Genomic DNA, 14,659 nt, shown 5'->3' with positions numbered 1-14,659 from the left:
AAGGGAGAGCCGTTGTGCCGAAGGGACAAATCTGTTTACCCGTTCAATCCGGCTCAGAAACGGTTGAGGTGGATTTCATCGTGGTTGACGCGTACTCTCCATATACAGCCATCCTCGCCAGGCCCTGGCTGCACGCGCTTGGAGTTTGTCTCCTGCCTTGCACGTTAAAGTCAAATTCCCCTCGGGGGAATGTGTTGAGGAAATCCTTGGCAGCCAATCGGTAGCCAGGCAGTGCATATCGGCTGTGGTACTACATCAGACAGAAGCCAAGTCTTCGGCTTTAATCACCAAAGACTTATAGCAGTTAACGGCTCCTAATTCATCTGGGATGGTGACAGGAGATGAGACACATTGCGAGGAGTTAGAGAAGTTTCCAGTAGCCGATGACCCAGAGAGATTCTTCCAAGTCGGTGTACTTTTGCCACACCAAGAGAAGATGGAATTGTTAGAATTCTTGAAGGACAATGTTGATGTTTTTGCGTGGGATCCTTATGAAGCTCCAGGCGTGGATCCGGGCTTCATTTGTCATCACTTAAATGTCAACCCAGCTATTGTTCCGAGGAGGCGGCCACACCCGGCGATCTTCTAGAGAACATTCGAGGTTTGTGAAGGAAGAGGTTCTTAAACTCAAAAGGGCGGGGGCTATCAAAGAAGTTTTCTACCCCGAATGGTTGGCTCATACTGTTGTTGTTAGAAAGAAAAATGGAACGTGGAGGGTATGTGTGGACTTTACTAATCTGAACAAGGCCTGTCCTAAAGATTCGTTCCCAATGCCACGTATTGATCAACTGGTGGATGCCACTGTCGGACATCCTCGGATGAGTTTTTTGGACGCATTCCAGGGTTACCACCAGATTCCCTTGGCCTTAGAGGATCAGGAGAAGACTGCCTTCATTACACCGACGGGGAATTATTATTATAAGGTCATGCCATTCGGCTTGAAGAATGCTGGGGCTACCTATCAAATGATGATGACCAGAATGTTCGAACAGCAAATGGGAAAAACCATTGAAGTATATGTGGACGATATGGTGGTGAAAAGCAAAACAATACCCTCACACGTGAAAGATTTGGCCGACACTTTTCAAATACTGAGAAAGTACAAGTTGCGCCTCAACGCCTCAAAGTGCTCTTTCGGCGTGGAGTCTGGAAAGTTCTTGGGATACATGATTACTCATAAAGGTATAGAGGTAAATCCGGTGCAGGTCAAGGCTATTCAGGACTTGCAGCCTCCTCGGAACCCAAAAGAAATTCAAAAGTTAACGGGAATGATTGCCGCCTTGAATAGGTTCATATCTCGGTCAGCTGACCGGTGTCGTCCTTTCTTCCAACTGTTGAATAAGTGGAAAGGGTTTCAATGGACCGAGGACTGCGAGTTAGCTTTTCAACAGCTCAAGCAATATCTTTCTCGGCCACCCATTCTGTCTCGTCCGAAGGCACATGAAATTTTGTTTGCTTATCTGGCAGTGGCCGTCCACGTGGTCAGCCTAGTCCTAATAAGAGATGATAACGGGGTGCAAAGACCGGTATATTACGTTAGTAAGTCTTTAGGTGATGCCGAGGTGCGTTATCAACCCTTAGAGAAAGCGCTCCTGGCCGTGGTTCATGCCACGCGAAAGCTTCCCCATTATTTTCAGTCCCACACAGTGGTTGTTCTGACCCAATTGCCCCTCAAGGCAGTGCTGCGTAGCGCCGACTACTTAGGAAGGACAGCAAAGTGGGGGACCATCCTGGGGGCTTTTGATGTTAAATACAAGCCTCGCACCTCGGTGAAGGGCCAGGTCCTCGCTGACTTGGTGGCGGAATTTGCCGAGCCATTGCTGGAAGAAACTCTAAAAGAGGCCCACATGGGTGAAAAATCAGTTGGTATGATCACAGCTGCGGTATCTCCGATTTGGGAAGTGTATGTGGATAGGGCAGCCAATCAGAGAGGGTCAGGTGTTGGACTTGTCCTGACGTCCCCTGAGAGAATTGTTTTCGAAAAATCTTTGAGATTGGCATTCTCGACCACTAACAATGAGGCCGAATACGAAGCGGTCTTGGTAGGCATGAAAATGGTGCGTAGAATGGGTGGAAAGGAAATCCATGTTTTCTCGGACTCTCAACTGGTGGTCGGCCAGGTCACGGGGACCATGGAGGCTAGAGATCCAAGGATGCAGGAATATTTGGCCCAGATTAAGCGCCAGCAAACTAAATTTGACTCCTTCGCCTTAACTCATATCTCTCGGAATGGAAACACCCATGCAGATTCCTTAGCCACGCTGGCAACGTCCTCGGCTCAAGGTTTACCTAGGGTTATCCTTGTTGAGGATTTACTAGAACCCTCTCTTGTCATTGCCAACGCGCCTCGCATCCATCTAATAAGGCCTGGACCTAGTTGGATCGACCCGGTCATATCTTTTCTTAGGAATGATGTCCTTGCGAGGACAAATCGGCAGATAAGATACGCCGAAAGGCGCCACGTTTCCGGTTGTCCGAGGACCAAAAATCGTACAAACGATCCTTTTCAGACCGTACTTGTTGTATGTACACCCCGACTCAACGGAAGGGCTTCTAAGAACCGCATGAAGGGATTTGTGGCAGCCACACCGGGGGAAGATCCTTAGCCCACGAGCTCGACTCGTGGTCATTGGTGGCCCAATATGCAAAGGGAGGCTCAAGACTATGCCGGGAAATGTGATCGTTGTCGAGGTTCGCCCCTAATATTCATCAACCTGGAGGAGTTCTTAACCCCCTTTCCAGTCCTTGGCCCTTCGCACAGTGGGGACTAGACATAGTTGGGCCATTTCCGAGGGCAACAGGTAACAAAAGATGGCTTCTCGTGGGAACCGACTATTTCACTAAATGGGTTGAGGCCGAGCCCTTAGCAAATATTAGAGATGTTGACTCCAAGAAGTTTGTCTGGAAAAACATCGTTACTAGATTCGGTATACCACACACACTCATCTCAAACAATGGTGTTCAGTTCGACAGTAAGGCTTTTAGGAAGTATTGTGGTGACATGGGTATCATAAATAGATATTCCACCCTAGTTTATCCTCAAGGAAATGGGCAAGCCGAGGCCGTTAACAAGGTCATTGTCGCCGGGTCAAGAAAAGGTTGGACGATGCGAAAGGCGGATGGGTAGAAGAGCTCCCTCATGTTCTCCGTGGACGTATCGGACCACACCGCGCAGGTCCACCGGAGAAACGCCATTCTCTATGACTTATGGAGCCGAGGCGGTGATACCGGAATCCGGTTTTCCCACCCTAAAGACGAGCTCTTTTAATCCGGAGAATAACTCGGAGACTCCCGGAGAAAGGCCTAGATTTGCTTCGAGGAACGGCGCGAGGCAAACTATGGTCCAAATGGCTTATTATCAACGAAGCTAAAACGGGGGTATGATGCCCACGTGAAGCTAAGGCCACTTGCACGCAGTGATCTCGTACTAAGAAAAGTCAGGGCACCTCTAAGAACCCACTTGGGGTAAGTTAGGACCCAACCGGAAGGCCCCTATCGCATTGTTTCGGTAGCCGCATAGGGTCATATCGGCTAGCTGACCTAGATGAAAAAATTGTACCACGCCCATGGAATGTAAACAATCTTAGAAGGTATTATTATTAATAAAATGTGCTTTTGTCAGTGAACATTTTAAAGTTATGAGTATCTCTGACATTCGAAGCTATTGTTCTTAAGAATCAAACAGAAACTTAGTTAAGTGTAGTCCTCGGACCACAAACCTTGTGGAAATTGATGTCTTGTCATTTGTTAAACAGAACCTTAGTTGTGTCGGGTCCTCGGACCTTCAACTTTGGGAAAATTAACTTTTGAAGCTATTGTTCTTAAGAATCAAACAGAAACTTGGTTAAGTGTAGTCCTCGGACCACAAACCTTGTGGAAATTGATGTCTTGTCATTTGTTAAACAGAACCTTAGTTATGTCGGGTCCTCGGACCTTCTACTTTGGGAAAATTAACATTTGAAGCTATTGTTCTTAAGAATCAAACAGAAACTTGGTTAAGTGTAGTCCTCGGACCACAAACCTTGTGGAAATTGATGTCTTGTCATTTGTTAAACAGAACCTTAGTTATGTCGGGTCCTCGGACCTCCTACTTTGGTAAAATTAACATTTGAAACTATTGTTCTTAAGAATCAAACAGAAACTTGGTTAAGTGTAGTCCTCGGACCACAAACCTTGTGAAAATTGATGTCTTGTCATTTGTTAAACAGAACCTTAGTTATGTCGGGTCCTCGGACCTCCTACTTTGGTAAAATTAATATTTGAAACTATTGTTCTTAAGAATCAAACAGAAACTTGGTTAAGTGTAGTCCTCGGACCACAAACCTTGTGAAAATTGATGTCTTGTCATTTGTTAAACAGAACCTTAGTTATGCCGGGTCCTCGGACCTCTTACTTTGGAAAAATTAACATTTGAAGTTAATGATCTAAAAAATCAAATGGAAAATTAGTTAAGTCTTGTCCTCGGACTATAAACTTGATCAAAGTTAACTTCTTATTGTGTCTGGGAGTTAGTGCCTTACCGTTCAATAACTCGGATCTTAAGTTTTAGTTCTTTAAAAATATTAACCAAATTTATGTGAGGAAGGAGCGGTCCTCGGATCTTACATCCTACTAAAAACAATGCTACACATTATAAGGTTTTAATCGTTATATGAGGTCTCTCTTTTTTTAACCAGGGCATTGTTTAAACATATTAGCCATATCCCTTTTTATTAAGTTTTTAATAACACGCGAATGACTGCGTGGAAGTTATGATTGTGCAAAACTTGAAGTTAGATTTGTTTGCTCTGCCCCTTTTTGACCATGTACTAATGGCAATCTTTATGACTAATATAACAAGAATAAAGTAAAATGGATGCGACATAAATGAGAATCAAACGAAATAGTTCTTCATTAATCACTTAAATGTACATTACATATTTAATCCAGATGTAGAAAAAGAAAATTCCTAAAGCTAGGTCCTAAGCTTTTGGAGGGGGGTCTTGCTGAGAGGTACTGGTGGCCTCGGTCTTTCTCAACTCCACTCCGAAAGTGGAGTCGGGGACTTGCTTTCCTTTGTCCGCTGTCTTCGTTGGAAGGACGTTGGGTTCCACTTTCTCGCTCAAGTCCTTCTATGCATCCCCGCCTCCTTCCTTCTCTTTGTTGGAACCTCGAAGGTTACGTAGGATCCGGAATTAGCCGTGGGACCATCCTGAGGAGCGAGGGAGAGCCGACTCGGGTGGTAGGAGTAGCAAGCAGGAGCCTCTTCCAATCTCCTCGTATCTCCGGGGGAAGCCAAACGTTCCCCGACTTCCTCGATCCGAGGATAGAGGAACCCGGGCCTACGTTTAGGGCTTCCCCCGTACTTTCTCGACGTACTCCACGACACAAAGCCGCGAAGGCCTCCGTCACTCGCTCCTCGGTGGTTGCTACCCCTTCCTCGTAGCTCGTCGCTTGGCGACTGTAAAGAACGTTGGAACGAGCCGGCTTCTACCTTCATCGGCGCAAGTTCCTTTTCCAAATCCGAGCGTTCCCTTTGGGCTCGGGAGAGCTCATCATCTTTTTCGTGGAAGAAGCTTGCGCCGCCCTTCTATCCGGGTCTTCATGGTCTTCGCATTCGCCTCGGCCCCATTCTTCTCTCTCTTTAGATCAGCCACCTCTCGAGGTAAGCTTCTCGTTCTCAAGGGGCTGTGCCCAAGGACTTCTCGGTCTCCATCCTAATCTCCTGCTCAGTTCTAGCCTTCTTCCGAGTGTCTTCTATGAACTTCTCGGCTACAAAGACCTCCTGAATGGCCTGTAACAAAGTATGATGGAATCAGGAATAGTAAAAAACATATGAATATTGTTAAAAGTGGAATCTTCCTAAAAAGGGGTAAACTTACCAGCACTAAGTCCCTTTTTAAAGAGAGGAATAGTTGTGGCTGGCTCATTTTTTCCAAGGTTTCCATGTCCTTGGGCAGCAGAAGAGGGCACTCCAACACTTTTGCCAAGTGATGGGCATGACCTTGCTGGACCGCCCTAATACTAGACTGCCAGGAAATAGGCACGCCGTCCAACCTTAAGTCAGGGGCCCAGTTGGCCGGTGCTCGGCGCACTTCGGCCACTTCTCTAATCTCCCCGCTTTCAACTGAGCGGGCCCTACCCTTGCCTTTGTCCAGCTTCTGCTGCTGAACCGGTGGAGGTTGTTGTCGTGGTTTCTTGGGGTCCTTACTGATCGTCCCCTCGGCCTCCCCCTTTCTCTTCTTTTTGGGATCCTCGGCTGGAAGTTTTGGCTCGACTGGAAAAGGGGGAGGTGGCAAAGATGGAAGAGCTTGGGACGCCCCCGTCTTTTTCTCGGCGACCTTCGCACCTCTCTTGGTTAGGAGATCTTGCATCCTATCCATGTCTTCCTCGGATTCGTCTTCCGGTCGGGCAACTACAAACCCTGCAATTCCAGAGGTCTCGGTGCCTTCTTCCTCCTCGTCAGAAAGTACGACGAACTGATTCCCTCGAGGTCTTTCAGTGTCTTCAAATTGGAATTGATCTATCTCTTCGTCTAGTGTATGTGAAGAAGACACCTGCTCTTCTGGAACAACAGTTGCCTGAGAGTGCACGGCGAGGGGAATTGCCACTATGAGCTGGTTGTACAAAACGGTGTGAGGGGCGTCAGGGAGATCGTGGTCGTCCAAAAAGTGGGGCCGGGCTACGTTTATTCTCCTTCGTCTTCGGTCACCCGCGACTATGGCGTTTTCTACCTCCTGGAAGTCCGAAGAGATGGGAGTGTACCCCAGAATCAGATGAGCAGCTCTAAGTTGTAAGTCCTCGCTGACAAACACCTCAGAGCGAAGCACTCGGTTTAGATCGGCAACGCTGCAGTGGCTCAAGCGTGGACGCACGTGTTGCTTATCTGCAAAGAAAGACGTGAAGATGAACAACATGGTCAGATTCACACAGCAAGTGACAAAGTTAAACAAATGTAAATACATGTTAGTGTGCATGTTTGTGAGTATTAAAGGAAGTTGTGAAGTGGGGAGGTTAATCCTAAGGTGTCGCACCTGGATCTCCCCACTCAACTGGGCAGTGGAGGCCGTCGTGCTAGTTCCCAGAGACGATCAGGTAGTCATCCTTCATACCTTTGTTGGATTTGGGCAGACAGGAGATTAGCCTAACGACGCTGGAGCGGGATTTAATGTAGTAACCTAGGTTGGAGAGTTTATGGGACTCGTACAGAAAGACGACATCGTGCTAGGTGAGGTTTAGACCCATTTGCTCGTTTAAAGCATCGATGCTACCCAAAACTCTAAAAACGTTTGGGAGGCATTGATCGGGACACAACCGGTGGTTGCGAAGGTACTCCCTAGTTACAGGTTTCATTGGGAGGGTCATCCCACCCTCTATAAAGGCTATCATTGGGATGATAACCTCTCCCTCTTTTCTAGAACCGGCCACAGCTTCTGCCGGATAATATTTTAAACCTACATCGCCGGGAATGTTATACTTGGCTCTGAAGCCTTCCATTCCAGCGGCGGTATCAACTAGACACTTAAACCTACCCATCAGAAAAGAACGAAAGGCTAAACTCTAAAGGGGAGAATATCTACGAGGACAGCCGAGGACTATATCCGAGGAGAAAATGTTAAGAATAGAGAGAGCAAGAACTTACAAAGTTGAAGGTGTGCAAATTTTCACGGTTTTCTGCAGGTAAAGTATGATTGCTGATGTTTTGATGGGATTAGCCCCTGGGGAATTAAATGAAGGCGCAGGTTCCCGAAGCGTCACGATGTGCGAAAAAGCGGCCTCGAAATTATATTCGTCCCGCCCAAATTTTCGTGGAGTAACGAGGACCGTTGGATACCCATCTCGCCGTTGAACGTGGGGGACAAAGTGTAGCTTACAGCAATAAATGCGCGCGTTTTTGAAAATAAAATCGCCAAGTGGCATCTTCTGGGACGCGAAACGATTTCCACACATGCAATCACTCACAAAGTGTGTGGAGTAGGTTCTCGTCAGATCAAAACCCTATTTTTCTCCTCGGACGTTGAAAATTAGAGTTTTGAGGGGCTATTGTGGGGAGTAAAAAGACCCTGATGGGGATGTGGGCCTTTGGGCCATGCTAAGGAAGGCCGACCTGCTCTTGGGTTTAGAACTTGTTAGTACTACGGGTCAGCCCGTACGCCGAGGATCCGAGGATCCAGCCGAGGGTGAAATTCCCTTCGGACGGACACCGGAGAACCCGGGACTTCATGGTAAAGGTTAGGGAATGACACGGTCAAAACCAATGGTTAAAGGGGGTGAACTCTTGAATGTCCTAGAAGCGCCGATGTTAGAGAAATACCAAAGATAAAGGCTGCCACCTCCACATTAAAGACCCTGCACCTACCACCTTAGCCGCATTAATGGGGAAGTGACACCTGAACAGTGGAAGGGAAACTTCTAGTTACTATTCAAAGGCACTGAGAAAAGAAATATCTAGGCTAAGGGGGAGTTGGGGCAACACGTGTACAAAGTATCAAAAAGATGAGTATTTAAGAAGCAACCTAGAACAGGAATAATGGGCTCCCTTTTTTTGTAATCAAAAAGAAAAAGAAAAAAAAGAGAAAGAGATAATATAAGAACAGCTCTTGGCTTACGTCCGAGCAGGTTGATTTACAATATTCCTTGTTGTTTTCAAGTATTTGCAATCTTTGGCTTGTCATTTAATCCTCAGACACTTCTAACCTGGGTTTTAAGCCCACACTCTACAAATTCAGATTATTTAAGGCTCATTGGGCCTGAGCCTGTAACTGTTCTTGGAGCCAGGTGTAATTGTGCACTTACAAAAACTATTTAGGATATTTAGTGTTGGTAAATTTTTTTATGTATTTTGGGGTTTTACATGTACCAAGTTTTGGGTAATGAATGTTACAATTGGAACTGGAAAAAGAGTGCTAATCAAGCTACATGATTGAGGGAAATCGAAATTTGGTCGAGCAAAATCAAAATTCAGTTGAATAAGCCAATTTTTGATGAAGTAAAAGTCTAGCAAAAACTCTCGCGACTGAGATATTTGTTGGACACCTAATTGAACAAAATCTAATTACGAAAATTTCCCTGCTTTGCTTCCAAAGATTTGTGCAAATCTTTAGCTCAAACCCTATTTGTATTAAAACCATACCTTAATTATAATCTCTAGAGAAGGAAGATGGCATCTAGAATTGAACGAAAACACCGTTTTACTCTAGTGTGTCTTCCAACCCTCGCTAAATTGATAAAACCATTGAGATAATAATCAAATCACTCAAAACACAAAGATCATTGTTCGTGTTGTTGGAGCGAGACATTGAAATCATAAAGACTACTACAAATCTTCAAGTGCCCTTAAAGTAGCTGAGAGCTTGATTTAATGGTCAACATCTTAACTTAAGATGACAAATCACTATGAAGACAAAGTATGAGGAAGAGGTTATATACAAGTCAGGTTATATGTATTGGAGGTCATGTAAGTCTCGATTGTATCACAATCTATTCATAGTAGATTTGACGAGATTGGGCTAGGTCGCAGAGTGTTTATTTTTTGGGGTTGGATTTTCACTTCATGAACAATTCCTCTTCTTTTTCTTTTTTGTGTGTGTGTGTGTGTGGTTGTTCTTGTTGTGCTTATTCATTGTTTATCGGTATTAATGAATCCAACTAATTAACTATTTGGACTTAATTAGATGAATTGGTAGCAAGTTGTACTGGGGTAGAATATTACTAACAAAAAGTACAATTGTACTAAAAATAAACTATAAAAAATTTTAAACAAATAAATATCTTAATTTTTTTTAGAAAAAAATTAATCCAAACCAACCTTAGACTTAATTAACCCAAACCAACCTTATTTCAACTCTTTAAATTAGCTTAATCATCCTATCACACTAATGGAGGTACGATTGATCAACACATAAGGGAAGGTTGTTTAAGTAACAATAAGTAAGTCTGGGAAATAAATTAACAATTTTCATATTTTATTATTCTTGATTTCTTTCTTGCAAGCAATTATGGGCGTTGCCTCAAAATTTGAAAAAAATTTGTTACAAATTTATCCATTAAAATTTTGGGTTCTCGAAAATAAGAGGTTTCCTTAAATCCCCTTCCCCTCAAAAGAGATTTGATGATTTAGGTCATTGACTATAGAGGTAAGGAACCTTCTTTTTAATATATATATATATATATATATATATATATATATATATATTATGGCATTTTTATTTGGTAAACACATGTGTTGTACTTTGATTCCATTGAAATGTTTTATTTGTTTTTGATAGACAATTTTAGTCATCTATAGAGAAAATGACTTGATGGTGTAGTCCATTGACTATAAAGGCAAGAAAATTTTATTTTTATTGGCATATGTTGAATTTAATTTTCTTTGAAAATTTCATTATTCTATTGAGATTAAATGTTTTATCTATTTTTGATAGACAATTTGGTCATTTATAGAGAAAAATAAAAATTTTCAAAATTTTACCATATAGACAATAATAAAGCAATTTTATTATGAGAAAAATCACCGTCAAGTATAACATAAATGAAAGATGCTATTTGGATTTTTTTTTTTTTTTTATATAAGATAGAATTCTACTCTAGTTTAATCTAAATGTATATATGTGTGAAGCTCCGTCCTGGAGACTTGAACCCTGGCCTTTACCCCCTACACCCCACAAGCACTTATACTTGTGGAGTGACCATCACACCAAGGGTGTGCAGTGGTATGCTATTTGGATATTTGTTTGTACAGTTATATACTATATAGTAAACTTGTCACTTTGTATACTTTCCAAAATCGGAATACAATTTTTCTTCAAAACTCATCTTTTATGTATGAAAAGTTGATAAATTTTCATAAAATGTATTTACAATTAATGGTTTACTACAATACAAGATCCATAATAATTTTCACAAATTTTTTAATAGTTTTTTTTCTTTTGAGAAGGAATTTTTCAATAGTTATTGATTTTATAAATTATCGTTGGACCAACATCACTTATATAAAGAAAATACTAATATCATTTTAATTATTTCAACCATTACAAAAAATCTATCAAATGGAAAGAAAAATTTTAAAAAAACCATTACAAAAAAATTAAAATAAAAAGTAAAAACTCTCATATTCCAAAACTTATTGAATGTATATTATTATGATTCCCGTGTGAATGATGAACTCGTTGATTCTACAAATAAATGTGATACTTACTAATAAGATAAGCTTACGTAATAATGCAAGAAAAGAGAATACCTACATGCCTTCATCCCCATCCATCAAATCCAACAAAAGGGTAGTATTAGTGGGGCATCGTAAGATAAGGTGTACATTAAGAAATAGTTTTATGTTACATTATTTTGTTTTATATCAAAATTTTTCCTAGCTTTACTTTAAGTTACATCATTTTGTTTTATATCAAAAATTTTTACTAGCTTTATATGGTGTAGAGCCAATGAAACTAACTTTTTGAATTTCACTTGTGACTTCAGTAATATTTTCAATCTCCTCATCAATTTATACAAATTTTTTATTAGTTGGACCTTACAATAAATCATCATTAACGAACATCTTACGATACCCATTAATATTTCCCTTTCAAGAATACAAAAGGGAGGGGTTTTTTAAGTCCCCTCATTAATTTATACCAATTTTTATTAGCTAGATCTCACAATAAATCATCTTTAATGAACATCTTATGATACCCGTTAACCTTTCTTTTTCAAAAATACAAAAAGTGGGGTTGGGATAGGATAGAGAATTAATATCATAGTAGTAAACATTACCAATATATGTTTTTTCATAAGGTTTAGGACAAGTAAACACAATCTAAACTTTGATTCCTGTTAACCTTTCCCTTTCAAGAATACAAAAAGTGGAGTTGGAGTAAGATTGAGAATTAAAATCACAGTGGCAAAAATAGCCAATATACGCTTTCCTTAAGGTTTAGGGCACGTAAACACAATCTAAATCTTTCCTTAAGGATTTTTTTTATATTTACAAATGATTTTAAATATTTGAAGAATTTTAGATATATTTACTATAGGTTTTACTATGGAATTTAAAGGCATACTTTAGTAAATTATTTTTAAAAAACTTTTATAAAAAAAAAAGTGAATTAAAAAAAAAAAAAAAAAGAGCATGGTCATACATTAACCGAAATCTTTTACTAGAAAAGAGAGAGAGGAGAATATATATAAACAAGATGTGATTGAAACAAATCCAATATTCTATGTACTGTCATATGGTACTGTAGTCATATATATCTCATATCATATGTGTTGTAATGCACACACAAAAATATAAGAAATGATTTTAGTCTAGACTCTGGAGGAGTCGACACGATCGGAAGTCGTGGCAAAATGGGACACATATCATGTCGGTTAACTCCGTGTGTTGTCCACTGCTATAAAGATTGATTGGCATTGAGACTTGAGAGAGCCTTAAATATATATATATAGTTGTCAAGAGTTGACTGGAGTGATTGAACGGCGTGTTTCGTTTGAATGAATCGGGGGTCGGTATTGGCTGGCCCTCCTTCATCAATGACAAGATACGTGTGTGTGCGCGTATGCGTGTGTATATATATATAATGAGTCAAGTTGAGTTAGACACTTACACGCATCTAAATTGGATTACTACTAGCCAGTAGCCACTAGGCATGCGTTGTTAAGAAGAGATGACGTACAAGGAATTCCCTTTTGCATGACCTAATCTACATGACATCACCCACCCAAGCGTATACCATTTTCCATTCCCTTAAATTTTATAATAACAAATTATTCCACAGATTTTTTGATGTTTCTATTTGGGAGACTTTGAGTAGTTAATCATCATTTATATAAAGACTTAATATTTTTCTTTATTAATTACACTCTGTTATGATACGGTTGTAAAAAAAAATTATGAAAATTTTTGTGATCCTAGACTTTTTCTTTTATAACCCCTCTAATTTGCCTACCACAAATAATATAATAAGTATGTCCTCCAAATTACATATTTAAAAGATTTTTTTGTAAAGTATTGACTTTATTATAAGATTTTTGGTATAGACAGCTCCCTTCTTAAATATCTTATTTAACAATAAGAAGTTTTAACATTTGAACTAACTTGTTCACCCACTATAATATTATAAAATTGATGTATTTTTTTTTTATCTAATTTTCTTTTTAGTAAGATTGATGCACCTCATCTTTTAAATTTTCTTATTCAAGGTTCTATTTTAAATTAATATTTAAGGTTCAAATCAGTATCTACCTTTGAAAAATCACTATTCAATTCAATGTAAGTTCTCTTTAAAAAAAAGAAAAAAAAATTCAATGTCTAAAGGGGTAGGTAAAAATCAGAATTTTAGGTCTAACTAACCAGCATTCAGCTAGAAAGAGCAAACTATTTTCAAGGGTGGGGTGGGGAAAAAAAGAAATGAGTAAGCCAGGTAATGGAAGTCTTGTTTTTTTTTTTTTTTTTTCGATGAACGTAATGGAAGTCTTGTTAAGATGCTATTAATATATTTTATTAACATTATATTTTAGGAACTTCTTTAACTAAGTTTTGACCAATTGTCTAAGTGGCTTATTGAAAAGTGCCAGTCTCGGATTAATATTTTTAAGAGAACTTTTCCAATGACCAAGGTGGTTTTTAAGCTTAAAGGCACAAAAAGTTATCATGCTTTTCGATAAATGTAACTTCTCAGTTACAACACGTGAAACTTACTCATTTGTGAGATCTATACATTATGAATATATATATATATATATATATATATATATATATATATATATATATATATTTTGGTAGAAACATTACATTATGAATGTGTAGATACTTAGGTACACACTCTATTATCAAGAATCAATTAGGTACACACTATTATCAAGTATCAATTATATTGTGAGTAGGGGTGGCAATTAGATGGGTTGAGTAAATTTTAGGTTAGGTCATAAATAGGTTAGATACACAATCACCCATTATAACCCATATAAATATAAATTAAATATTTATTACCCACCCAAACCATGATAATTTAGATGGGACCCAACCCACCCATATAACTCATTATTAGATTTATATATACTTACAAATACCAAAAACTTATAAATTACCAAAATATATTCACTAAAAAGGAATTATTACCAAAACCCCCACTGATTTTTGACTTTTTTTTTAGTAAACCAATATGTTTTCAAAAAATTAAGAAAAACAAAAGAAAAATTACCAAAATACCCATGGTTTTTTCACCCACTATTTAGTTTCTGGGAAAATTGAGAAAAACAAAATAAAATTACCAAAATACCCACTTTTTTTTTTCTTGAGAAAGTAGATATATCCAATGTTTGATTTTGAGAAAACTAAGAAAACAAAAGGAAAATTCACCCACTATTTGGTTTCCGAGAAAATTGAGAAAAAATAAAAGGAAAATCTAGAAAGCATGGACACGGCAAAATTGCCAACGTATGGGTGTTGGACACGTAAAAGGCACGAACATAGCCCCGACACGGACACAAATGTGGCAAGTACATACTCAGGATGAAAAATCATTTTTTTTTTTTTTTAATTTGATTGTTTTATTTTGATGTTGAATGTTATTTATTTAAACTCTTTTTATGTATGTCTAGTTTATTTGAACTCTTTTCTTCGTACTTTAAAAAATATTTGATTGTCCTTAAATTAATTTTAGATATATTTACAAACATTTTA

The sequence above is a fragment of the Castanea sativa genome, chromosome 1 (genome assembly GCF_040712315.1).
Source record: "Castanea sativa cultivar Marrone di Chiusa Pesio chromosome 1, ASM4071231v1".
Lineage (NCBI taxonomy): Eukaryota > Viridiplantae > Streptophyta > Magnoliopsida > Fagales > Fagaceae > Castanea > Castanea sativa.
Note: the sequence above shows the minus strand (reverse complement) of the source record.